We start from the raw sequence: 12,493 nt of genomic DNA, 5'->3' as shown, positions 1-12,493 counted from the left end.
TCACAGCCGTGCCAGGGTTTTCGGTGCTCAGACACTTCAGTCACATTGGCCATGATCCACCCAGTCCAGAGACTCATTCTTGCTGTGGACGTGGGTGAGGAACTCGCTGGCTCAGCATGAGAGTCCTGGAATGTTCATATCCCTTATGCTGCCATCTTACCTCCCCCCCTAAAAAAAGCCATGAAGCAGTCATTTGTCCGGCATCCTTCCTCTCCTGGGACTGTCTTCTAGAAAATTCTTACAGATGTGAAATCTAACTTATCAAAAGAAGAGCTGGGGACCCACAGTGAGGACTGTTGCTTTTTATATGAATACTCTGAAGCAAGGAGAGAAATGTGTGGGGCCATCTCTTACTTGACCAAGAAGATGTCCTACAAACTATCCAGTGGCCTGGCTTTTTAGTTAGCCACAAATGAAGGGAACATACAGAATGTCACCTTGTGAGGGGGGAAAAAACCCCAACTAGTTGAATCTTAAGTGAGATTTCTTTTTAAAAATATAAGTTCTAGGAAGATCCACACCAACGTGTTTAAGGGATTTCCTTCTTGCATGGGCAAGCAGTGGCCTAAACCTCTCTGACTGTCCCCTCTCATGTCGTCCTTTCCTGAGTGAGCCCCTGAGTCATATGACTGCCACCTGTATGTACCTCTAAGATATGAGCCCCCTGAGGGTTCTCCTTGGCCTCAAGTGGATCTGATTAGACATTTCACCACCAACCCTGAAAATGTTCCACAACTAATTTTTTTTTAGCATCTTATTTTTTAGGATACTTTTTAAAAGATTATTTTTTATGTGTATGAATGTTTTGTCTGTCTGTATGTGCTTGTGCTGTGTGCCTGCCTAGTACTCACAGAAGCTAGAAGAGGGCACCAGGTCCCCTGGAACTGGAGTTACAGATAGTTATAAGCCCCAACATGGGTGCTGGGAATTGAGCCCAGGGCTCTTAACTGCTGAGCTGTCTTTCCAACCCAGCACCTCTTATTAATGAAAAGTCTTCTATGCTGGCATTTTAGCCCTGTCAGCATGGGCAAGAACAGAGGCACAGCTGTACTGTTTTGCCCACAGTACCTGGGTTCTTTTAGGAACCTAGAATTCAAGTAAAGCATGACACACTTGGCTTTGATACAAAAAGAAATTCCAGGACAAGCCAGCATGAAGTAGGGTCATCGTTTGTTAAACTAGAAAGGCATCTCTGGAAAGAATAAGACATCTCACCAGAGCACAGGGGTTGGGGATGAGGAGTGGGGTATGGAGGTGGGAGGTTTCTCAAAACAGACCTCAGCTCAACTCAGTATCCCAGCGTCAGCTACATGCAGTGTTTCAGTGGCTCTTGGGTTAACCTCAAGCGCTTGTTAAGGAGCTACCCCCTCCTTTTCTGATGAAATTGGTTTTGGACTCTGAATGTTTCTTGGATGAAACTCAGAGCCACTGCTGTCTCACAAGGGTTCAGGATGTCCCTCTCCTGGCCACCCTCATGTTCCCCAGAGGCTTTCTTTTTCCTATAACTTTCTTCAGGTGTTTAGATGTCTGACCGTCCAGTGGTTTCTGTTCCACCTGGTCTAAGGACGGTTTTAGGTAGAGCCCAAAATACATACGACAAAATCAACCTGGATGAGAGAAAATGATAGCAGGGGGTGGGGGTGGGTGGGAAGGGGCATAGATTGGGTGCGACTGGCAGCTGCCTGGCAGTGGGTGCTGGGTTTGGCTCTAAGTCTTGGTAAGATTGTTTCGGGGGGGTGCTAGGTGCTAAGTATCCTTTTTCTTGATCACAGAGAATAGTCTTTCCTCCTAGAACACAAGTGGAAGACAACTCCATGTAAGCAGTCCTGAAAGTGGAATGGAATGAGCAGAGAGGCTGTGGGTGCGCCCTGCTGCAGCCAGCCCTGTCTCTGTCTGCTCTGTGTGAGACGCTCCAGGTGGATAATAATCCCACAGATACATATGGACAGTCACAGGTCCACCTGTATATGGAGAGAGAACTGTAAATATTTACATTCATGGGCATTTATTCTGTTCGTAGCACACCCAGCTTTCTGTGCGGATAATGGCGTTTGATGAGAACAGTCCGTGTGGCCTGGGTACTCAGCTGGCCACTCTCAGCTGAAGTGGCCCGCATTACTGGAGATCTTGGTGAGAAAAAAATGCACCTAGGCTGTCCCTCCTCAGCTCCTGCTGTCACACACTGTAGCAGAGGACTCCCGAGGGAAGGGTCTCCATGCCGTTTCCTAACCCAGGGTACTTCTTCAGCCGAGTGGCAGATGCACTTAATGACTGCGCCTCCAGAGCAGTGGAGCTGGGCGCCCAGGCCTCTGCTGACTGCAGTTAGGAGCTTCACGAAATTGCCTTTTCAAAATAGTTTTTGAAATTAAAATATAATTACAGTTTCTCCCTTCTCTTTCCTCCCTCTAATTGCCTTTTAAACCACAGAAAAGTTTTTAAAATCTTTTGGGGGGGCATTAAAGGTATAAAAATTAAGCAAATACAAATGAAAACTGTCAAGTGAGGAAAGCCACACACACACACACACACACACACACACACACACACACACACACACACCTCTGGCCCCAAGGGACACCACTGTGCAGAAACACAGGGTCCTTGTCAACCCCCTCCCCCCCAGGCAGGTGGCCCAGTGTCCTGATCTGGCCTGGGTCGGCCGCTCCATGGCTTTGACTCCCTACTCCCTAGTGTTAGGTCCCCCACAAACACCCCTAGCAGTCTCTGATTGCTCAAGCCACATCTTCCTGGCCTCCATGGCTGCACTCTGAAAAACCAGATCCTCTTAAGACACTTAATGCCGAGGACGGCTGAAGGTGCTTGGGTTGAAGTCTGTCCTCTTGTCAGGGCAGACAGGAGGACACTTTTCTCTGAAGCAGAGATCTGTGGATGAGCTGAGGAACGCTGGCTTGGGCTGCGAAGGCACGAAGCAATTAAAAATAATTAATGATTCCTGAGGATCAGCCTTTCTCCATGCAGTTTTAATCCAGTTCTCATTTAAATTGGAAGATGGACATTTAATTATCAGTATTATGAAACTCGTGATTTATACATTTCATCCAATGGGATAAAATTTCTGCCAGCAGCTCTTCATCTTGTGGCAAAGAGTCTGTATGTCTTGTGAGGGGCGGGGGACATACTTTATGGCAAAGAGACTGTGTGTCTGGGTGGGGGTTGCTGCTTGTTTGAAACCTTACCAGCTGTACAAGCAGAACACTCCACCCCAAACATAGTTCCTTTCATTTGGAGTGACTTGTCTGTCTGTCTGTCTGTCTCTGTGAATAGAGAAGTGGATATGATTGCTCATACCTGCAATCCCAGCACTAAGGAGGCCAGGCAAGGATCAGGTTGCTGTGAGCTCCAGCTAACTGGAGTGACACAGCTTGACTCAAACGAAACACTGAAAACATGCCTGCCTTATGCCTACCTTGTGCCTTAGTGAAGCTTTTCAGGCTGGGATCGAGAGAAGTGAGGCTCAGATGACAGGGCAGCCCAGATGTCCTGTGGCATGCAGATAACGCTTGGTTCCACTTGTGGCATGCTGTGGGTCTCCTCCTAGTTCAAATATGAGCTGAGTGGTTCACTAATGATGTCCACTGGATGCTGCCTCTGTGTTCCCTGTGTCCCTGTGGCCTTCATCTCTCGTGGACATGCTGTTGTGGCCTGAAGGGATGTTGCATTTCCCAGCTCCGCTTTCCTTTATCTATTGGAGCGCTGGGGATACCTAGGACGACTTAGAAAGCTGTTAGGTGCCTAGACACACGAATGCCCAGCAGGGAGAGGCGACTTGAACCAGCCACAGAGTGCAGTGTGGGGGACATTCCAGAATGCAGTGAAAGTGGCTGACCTGACAGCAGTGCTCAGGTCCAGAGGGAAGTGAGTGGTGGCAGTGGTGGCAGTGGTGGCAGTAGTGGCAGGGGTGGAAGGGACTTCGGTTACCACTGTGGGAGCTGTGGCTCACCTTGTGTATCTGTTGGGCCTAGCCATGACTGGCAGTGAGATCAAGTCTACAGAAAAATATATAATAAGGATAAGAAGAGCTGAACAGAAGGATGGGAATTGATCACCCAGCATATCTGTAGATCCTGATGTAGAGGGGTGGCTGACAGGTGGCCAGGTTCGCTCTGTACACAACCATGTGTGCGCTGTCAGGCGCACGCACACTGCCTTGTTTCGATTGATGAATTGCCTGCTTTCTTGATTAAACCTTCCGTCACTTAAGAAACAAAAAGCCTGTGTTTAGATGGCAGAGTGGGACATGTCAAAAAAATCTGTCTCCTTTACCTTTGTGCAGATGTGGGCACAGACTGTAACATGTATTATTAAAATGAATGTGGCATTTACTGTGCATTATTCCTTCCCTGGGAGAAAGGACTGTAAATTATATGCTAATAATAAGCTTTAACCCTTTCGAAATGCAGAAAGATTTAAGAGTGCAAATCCTCACAGAGGCCTGGCTAATTGGATATGCTTTTGTACATTCCCCGTGGCCACCGTGTCACAGGAGTTAATGAACACTACGCATAGGCCCGTTCACAGGGGCACTCAAGAGCTCGAGCCAGTGTCTCTGCAAGGCTCCACAGAGGGGCTGAGCCTGACACCCTGCCCGTGGCCCATGGCTGGACCGTGCCCTATGAATCCTCAGCTGGAATGTTAGCATGGCCCCTCCTCATTTACTACAAGCCCACTTGGCTGGGCTTGTGGTCTAGCCCAAGCAGGTGCCTAGACACACGAATGCTGTGGCTTGCCCCCTTGACCAACCCTTTCTAACTGTAATGTCCTGCTGTCCCGGTGACAAGTGCTTCCTCCAAGCACAGCCTGAGCCTTCATCTGCCGGTCAGACCTGCATGTCTCCCATGTCCCCAGCCATGAGTGACTGCATCCTTCCAGACCTCTCCTGCCCAGATCAATCTGCCCTTTGACATGTCGCACCCCTGTCCTGCCAGCCTGCGTCACTCTCTACGTCCGTGCTCCACTCTGCTTTTGCATCAGGCACAGCACCAGTTCCACCTACCTTGCCTTTCAGTAGACAAGGGCCTGTTTGGAAGCCTGGGGGCGGGCTTCTCTGCTCTCTAAGTCAGGAAGATGTGGGTAACACAGCCCACAGAAGGAGCAAGGCTAAGCCGCTGCTCATTCAGCAGACTCCGGGGCCCATGGCAGGCTCTGTGATCATCAAGAGACCTGTTGGCAAAGGCTGTCACATCATGCTCAGAATTTTGACACATGCTACCCAGCTTTCAGAGAGAAATCCTGGGTGCAGCCTCCCAGGTTGTACACTGCACAGTGTGCATGAGTAGCATCCCCTAGAGGCTTGCATTATGCTCAGGCAGGTGATACATTGCTGTAGCTACTCTCACACCTGGGAAAGACAAGGAGTGTCCAGCCCCCCCCCCCCAATTGCTGGGAGGATCCAGGGCTTAGTAAAAACAGTTTGCAAGGCAGGAGGTCTTGTGGGAATAGGGGTGCTCTCCATACTCACTTTCTCTGCTGGACATGACCTGTGGAGGAGCCCAAAGATTTGTGGGGAGTCCTGACTCAGGACACACTGGCACATGCCCAGCATGGTCTTCACTGCAGCCTTGTGCTCCCTCCCAGAAGTCTGACGGATATGGTCACTTCTGACTGTTAGGGAAGATTTGTTCTTCCCCACCCCAGTACAGGGAAACGGCAGTAAAGGCTCTGCGACTCTTCAGCCAGCATCTCTGGAAGCCGGGAAGCCGAAATGCATCATCACTTACAAGTGGGCTGTTTTCTGTGGCAGACAGCCCACAGGCCCTTCTGGGGAGGCGACAGGATGACGGCTTAGGGGCAGGAAAGAGGGAAGTGCCAGGCAGGCAGAGCCTGCCAGCAGCATCTATAAAATCTTTCTGCATGTGCCTTTGGTGTCTGCAGGAAAAATCCTTGGTGGAGCTGATGACTGCCGGGGCCTTTGTGCGTGCTCCTACTCTCTGCAGGTGGGGGAGCACCAAGACCTATTCCAGTTTAGTCATTATGGAAAATTAAAATATTATGAGGTGACAGGTACTTCAGAGCTCTTAAGTAGGTGGCCGACTCCCACTGCGTTCTCGGTCTGTATCTGGCTTGAAAGCCTGGCAGAGCTTGAGCAGCAATGCCTTCAATCCATGGGTGAGGCAGACAAGGGGCCTTGGATGGACCTTGACAGGAACTTGCAGATCAACTTCAGGCCCAAGTTTCCCACCTGAGCAGCACCTGAGATGCCACATCTCCCAGGTCAGTTTGGCAAAAACAACTGCAGTTGTTTGAGACAAGGTGTGGTTGTACCCCCATCAGGGCCACAGGTACCATGTATACATGCAGCTCAAGGTGGTCCAAGATCCTGCCTGATGCTATGTATCTACAGGCCCTAGACCTCATGGGCACTCTGTTTAGACAGCACCTTGACAGAGAGCAGGTATCTGGGCACTCCCTCCTCCCACTGTGTTCATCTTCTCATAACTTCCTTCCTGGCAGAGGACCCCATTGCAGGCCTGGCCCAAAGCATACTAATAACCAAGGAAGTGTACTTAACCCCAGCTCTTCATCTGCTCCTGACACCTCTGCTGGGGCTGCTCTGGACACTGCTGTCTGCAGAGGCTTGCGTATCAAGTTTGCCTTTTGTTCTGTTCTCCATGTATGTGTCTCTCGCAGTAATCAACCGTCAGCTGAGAGGGGAGGAGAGGATATTACGGTAATGTCTTTCATTTAAACACATTTAGGGAGCTAAAATAGATGACACCTATCTATTTTATTAAAATAGATCGAGTTAATAGAAATAATGTATTTAATTATACCCGCCCTTCCCCGGGTGGAACCCCTGAGTGCACTGTTTGGGCCTTTTGTCACTAATGTAAAACCCAAGACAATTCTAAGTAGGAGAAGGAGTTTAGAGAGATGGACCCGCCCAGCACTGCACCCAGGGCTGAGATTTAAATTCAGGTTTGGACATCAGGCCCTGAGGCCGTGGCTCTTGTTCAGTCCAGGCTGCTGTTTGTTTCTCTCCCTTTGTCAGCCTGAAAGGTGAAAGTGTACAAGCCCAAATGATTCACGAAAGCACCCAAGTGTCAGGGTGGCCCCAGTGCTCTGGAAATCCCTACTGCCTCAGCCTCTCAGCTCTCATTAGGGAGAGAGAGGCCTTGAACACATGGCTGACTAGGATCTCTAAGTCCCAAGGGCGTCAGGAGCAGGCAAAGACTCCACAGGGGTGTTGCTGTTACTACAGTACTCCAGACCCATTCTCGGGTCTTTTTTGGGACAGCTAAGGGGATGAAGGAAGCACCTCCAACAACCCCTTATCAGGAGTGGGGCCGTGCGAGTTGTGCTGTGTACATCTTTGTCTCCCGTGCTGCAGTCTTCCCTGAACCTTAAAATGATGGGAGGTGGCCAAACCCACCATGCCACATAGTGGCATTGAACCCTCAGTTCCTTTCCCTGTTGTGAGCTTTGTAGCTCCATGAGTTCCTGTGTCTGTCCACCAGCATCAGGTCCCATCTGAGCTGGGGACCACCTCAGTGTCACCTGCCTGCCCTTCCTCAAAGCTTCATTCTCTAGATCAGACCTCCAAAGAGCCAGGGATGGTGAACAGTTGCAGCTCTCATGTTCCAGCCACCTCTCTGCAGAGGCCCTAGCCTAGGACCCATGATCTGCCAGCCCACGTCCCCTCTGCTTCACACTCCTCTCTTTCTCCATCTGCCTGGGGCCTGGAAGGTACGGGGCTCAGGCTAGCATCTTGAGATTTACCAGGCAATGATTCGACTTCACAGGGGTGGGTAATCAGCTCAGAAGCTGCCCAGTGTCTCACACCAGAGTGCCCTCCCTTCTCTGGGGACACATGCATCTAACTTCTGACAGCAGCACAGAGGAGAGCCCAGCCTATTTAAGGACAGCAGAGCTAACTTTCTCACAGACAGAGCACCTGAGTCTACCCCTGCCCCCACCTCACCTCATCTTTCCTTCAGTGCTGCCCTGCATGCCCCCTGTGCTTCCCTTCCTTCTTAGTTAGTGCCGGTGATGATCCTAAGCCTCTGTGCTATTTACTAGAGGGAAAGAAAGGAGGGAGGGAAGGAGGGGAGAAGGAGAGCGAGAGAGAGAGGGAGAACAAGCCTTTGGTCCAGCCTGTGTTTGGATGGAATTATTTGTCACATGTCACAGAGAATGAGACTCTTCACACTCAGATTTGTCTTAGCATCATCTCTGGGATGGTGAATGATGCCAAACTTTCCTCCAAGGTGAGATCCTTTGTTGGCGAGTGCTTTCTTTTACAGCATGAGCAATCTCTTGATTCACTGGCAAGGCGACATCCATAATCTTGAATGAGGGAGTGGAGCTTACCTCGCTGGCCCTGTGCATCACTCTGGTGACACATAGAGGCATCCTGAATTGCTCACTCGGTAGAGGCAGTGAACACACTGGGCTTTTACATGCCTTGCCCTGTGTATTGACTTCAGATACATCCAGTGCCAGCAGAACTCTGTCCTTAGAGAAGATCTTTGTCTTGAACGTTGCCTGGTCCCCAACTCTTGCTATTTCTGCCAACGGTCCTGTCACCTCTGTAGACTCAGGGCAGGTGGCTTCTGTGGCCACTGAGCTTCCTGGTTACATACGTTTCCTGGACAGCTTGGGCATTGTGCTTGACTGCCCAGGTCTAAGGAAGGAGTTCTACCTTTAGCTAACGGGTCTTGTTCAGGGTTATTCAGGACTGCAAAGATAGTTCAGAGTTTATGTGAGGACCTGAGACCAATCCCCAGCACCCACAGACAAAACTGGGAGCGGGGGCTCTCATTAATAATCCCGGTGCTGGGGAGACAAAGACAGAGGACTCTATGGTGCTCGGTGGCCAGAACCTAGCTTAGTGGAGAGCTCCAGGCCAGGAAGAGACTGTATCAAAAAACTGAGGATAGCCTTCCTGTGTGATGACACCTGAGGCTGACCTCTGACCTCCACACACATGTACACACACACACAGAGTAGTTGTTTTCACAGCCAAAGTTCAGGATTCATTTAGGATAACAAAACAAAGGCATCTCATTTCCCAGTGTGCCGAGCACCCAGCCAGGACCAGGCATACAGGAGGTGCTCAATATTTATGGTCTTGTTCCAGAGAAGAACTGGTTTTGGGGCCATTCCTGCCTTGTCGCTGACCTGTTCAGATGTGTGAATAGAGACGTTTTATGTAATATCATTTCCATTATCTCTTTTGTAAGCTTGAATGACACCTTCTCTTCTGTTTTTAGCAAATTACAAATAACACCCACAAAGGGCACTCCAGATACCATATGTACCTTTGACCTGAACCAGAGGTCCTGCTCTCTCTTGGCCTGCTATGACCTCCACAGGCTGTAAAGGCAGCCACGAATAGGCCCTGACTGGATTCCGAGTCTTACTGTATCTTGCAGGCAACCCTCCACTTCCTGCCTTTAGAAGCCACTGCTTGCTTGAGATCCAGTTTACTGGGTGAAAGATGTTTGGAGGTTCCAGGGTTGTACAGCCTTGGGTCCCGTCCCTCCTTCCCTGCTCAGCTCCAGTCTGAGATGCGATCACATGTGAAGGCAAGTTTTCTTCTGCTCCCTTCCTTCCCAGCTTCCCTGCCCTAGGCCCCTTAGCAAAACAGCATCAGCAATTATACAAGCCCCCGTCCTGGCTACAGGACCACATAGGAGCAACGCCTATCATGTCACAGTCCTCTGAGGGCACCACACCGATGCGTCCCTGTGTCCTCTCACTTAGGAAGAGGACATGCACCAGTGCCCATGCAGGAGGCCATGGTCACTATCACAGGTGAGGCCATAGAGGCTGGGGCGGCTCATTTTCTCAGGCTACTTTTTTTTTTCTTTTTAAGATACTGTGCCTTTTATTTTGATTTAATGAGGACAGACATTTTAATCAGAGGTTAGTCATTTATTGTTGCAAACTATTGTTTTGATTCATCATTTTTGCAGATAATTAAATGGTTGAGTTGGCACAGTGTGTCTACTTTATTAAAACAAGTAATTTTGGGGGGGAAAGAGATGCTATTTTTTGGATCACTGCACAAGAATTGCTTTTATCTTCATCTCTGAACACATTTTTCGGCTATTGGGCAGAAAGCTCTCGTGTTCTCTCTGGCCTGAGGGGACTGGCCTTGCCAGATTGGATGTTGGCCACTCTGCCCTTTGAAACGAGAGCTGCGATGTAAATCCTACGTTCTCACCTTCTCAGAAGACCTGGGTTTTAATTGGATTGGGGGAAAGAGCCTACAAGTTATGAACTTTGCTGAGCAGCAGTTCTTAATTGCAGCCCTGGTGGTGGGTGGAGTTTAAAAGTCAATTACTGCTTGTCCTATTATACTTTACACACCTAGGATTTGAGAAAGTCTGCCACTTAGTACAGAAATGAAAAGGTTACTCGCACTGGTTGGCACGCACCTCTGAGCCTCCATTTGTAAATGTGTTCACTACATGTATTTGTGTGTTTGCAACTTGTAGCTTGGGGCTCTGTCCACCAGCGTATTTCTCACGGGGAGTAACCTTTCAGACGGGTCCTTCAGGGCTGCTCGGAGCAGTTTTGCACACAGTCCTTCAACTGGCCATCCAGTGCACTTGCAGGTACTGTGGCTGGCTGGCACCGAAGAGGCCGCAGATCACTCTACTCGAGGGCTCTGAACTAGTCAGGGAATGGCCCTTTGGGGTCCATTTTTAAAGAACAAATTGCTCACAACATTTGCTTTCTTTGATTTTCCCATGTTTGTGTCCCAAATCAGTTAATTCACTCATTAAAAGGATTTATTTTGGGTGTACCAATTAAAACTTTGGAGGCTAATTTTTTGCTGAGCAGTGCAGACCTCTGAAAGCACAATTTATAACAGTTTCTGCCGTTTTCCACAGAGAGCCGCCTGCAAGGACTGTAATCCCACCCCCACCCCCACCTCCACCCCATCCCCAGCTGATAAAAGTACAAAATCACTTGGTTCTTTGTCCTGCAGCTCCAGGCTGCTGTGTCTGCTGATGACGGAGCCCAGCCCACCCTTTGTTTTAAGGTGCACTCCCAGGCGGCACAGTCCAGCCCAGCCCGAGCCCTCACTCTGTTTGTTTGCTTGCAGGAAGCCTATAGTTAATTTTTTTAATAGGAAGCTGCTGTGTAGTTTGGATATTTAAACAGTTATTAACCGAATGACAATTAACAGATTGCATAGACAGATTTTCTTTTGAAAACCTCTGAAATTGAGTACAGTTTGCAAAACTATCACGGCATAGTAATGACAATGAATTTTGATTTCCCGGAACTGATATTAGACTCTTTATTAAACTATGTGCATCTGCTTTTAATTTACTCCAAATAATTGGAAAATGCAATGAAGCTTTCCAATTAAAGCAGGGCTTTATGCTGTTTAATAATACCCCATAATATTATAGCTTACGAAGTGACAGGTGAGCTGGCGTATGAATAAAACATAAAGGCAGCAATGAGGGACAGAAAACCAGAGACAGTTGTGGGGATTTTAAATGCTGGATGTAATTTGCATATATTAATCTCTTCTTTTCAGCCTTATCAGGCGTTCCTCAGTATTTGAAGTTAAAATAGCGTTGACAGGCGAGAGTACGCTTAGTTTTTTCAAGGATTTATTACTTGTATAATTTCTGATCTTTAATAAGCAGATATGACTGATCCTCATACTTCTATAGAAATCGGTTAATTGTTCCAGATGGCGTGTACTGATTATGCAAAATTACTTTTCACACCGTTTTTTTTTTTTTTTGTGATGGAGTTTGGAGTAAAATTAAATTTTTTATAGCCTTCTTATCATGCTGTTTTACAGTGGTTTTTCCACAGAAGTTGAATTTAATCTACTATATTACATTGACCAGCACAGTTATTCTAATGTAGCGTTTTGTGATTTGACAAAGAATAATAGAACACATTGCTCATTGTTCATCACTGTGTCCCTAATAAAAAGGCGCTCCTGTACATGGAGCGTGGCTGTTATTTATGAAGAATGCCCTCGTTTGTGCCGTTAAAAACGCAAAATTGTATTGTGGAGTAGTTTCTTTGGGGGAGAGGCAATCTGGAGAGAATAAGTGGAAAGAGGCTTGTTGCTTCCGGTTTCCGTGCAGGGGGAGGAGTCCTTTTAATGACTGCTGTATTTGAATTGTGTTACTTTTTTCTTTCCTGGGGTGGGGGTGGGGGCTACATAATCTCGTTCTATTAAGAGAAGTGCCACGGGTTGACTTGTCTTGATTTACATAATCCCAGAAGCCTTCCGTAATTGAATAGTTTGCATAAAAGGTGGTCACACTTGGTACAGGGCATCAGGAAGAAGAGAAACGCATCACGCATCACACGGTTTACTTCTCCAAGTATACGCTTATTGCCAGGCACGCGAGCAGGGGTCAGGTCTGAGTCTGAGTTGTCCTCACTCCCACTGATACTCAGGGCAAGCAGGGTGTGAGACACCCCACAGACTCAGCCTAGAAGAGCCCTGAAGTCAATTCCTTGATTCAAGGGTCATTCGGGTGGCTGT

General features: G+C 48.3%; 1 protein-coding gene and 1 long non-coding RNA gene across 19 annotated transcripts in view; one reads left to right on the top strand and one right to left on the bottom strand.

Annotated features, from left to right (window-relative positions):
* Positions 1 to 12,493, top strand: part of Mvb12b (multivesicular body subunit 12B) — a 157,994-nt gene that overhangs the window by 87,471 nt on the left and 58,030 nt on the right. The window lies entirely within an intron of this gene.
* On the bottom strand, positions 1,989 to 10,905 carry Gm33856. 4 transcript variants are annotated; one of them, XR_003953785.1, is made up of 4 exons: positions 5,015 to 10,905; positions 3,428 to 4,216; positions 3,198 to 3,275; positions 1,989 to 2,914 (listed from the first exon to the last, which is right to left on the bottom strand). It is a non-coding gene; the product is annotated as a predicted gene, 33856 (long non-coding RNA). The 4 variants fall into 4 exon arrangements; XR_003953786.1 differs by having other exon boundaries at positions 3,428 to 5,194; positions 5,480 to 10,905; XR_003953787.1 differs by having other exon boundaries at positions 3,428 to 5,181; positions 5,480 to 10,905.

This window comes from Mus musculus, chromosome 2 (genome assembly GCF_000001635.26).
Source record: "Mus musculus strain C57BL/6J chromosome 2, GRCm38.p6 C57BL/6J".
In the NCBI taxonomy this organism is placed as follows: domain Eukaryota; kingdom Metazoa; phylum Chordata; class Mammalia; order Rodentia; family Muridae; genus Mus; species Mus musculus.
Note: the sequence above shows the minus strand (reverse complement) of the source record. Positions and strands in the feature narration are given on the sequence as shown.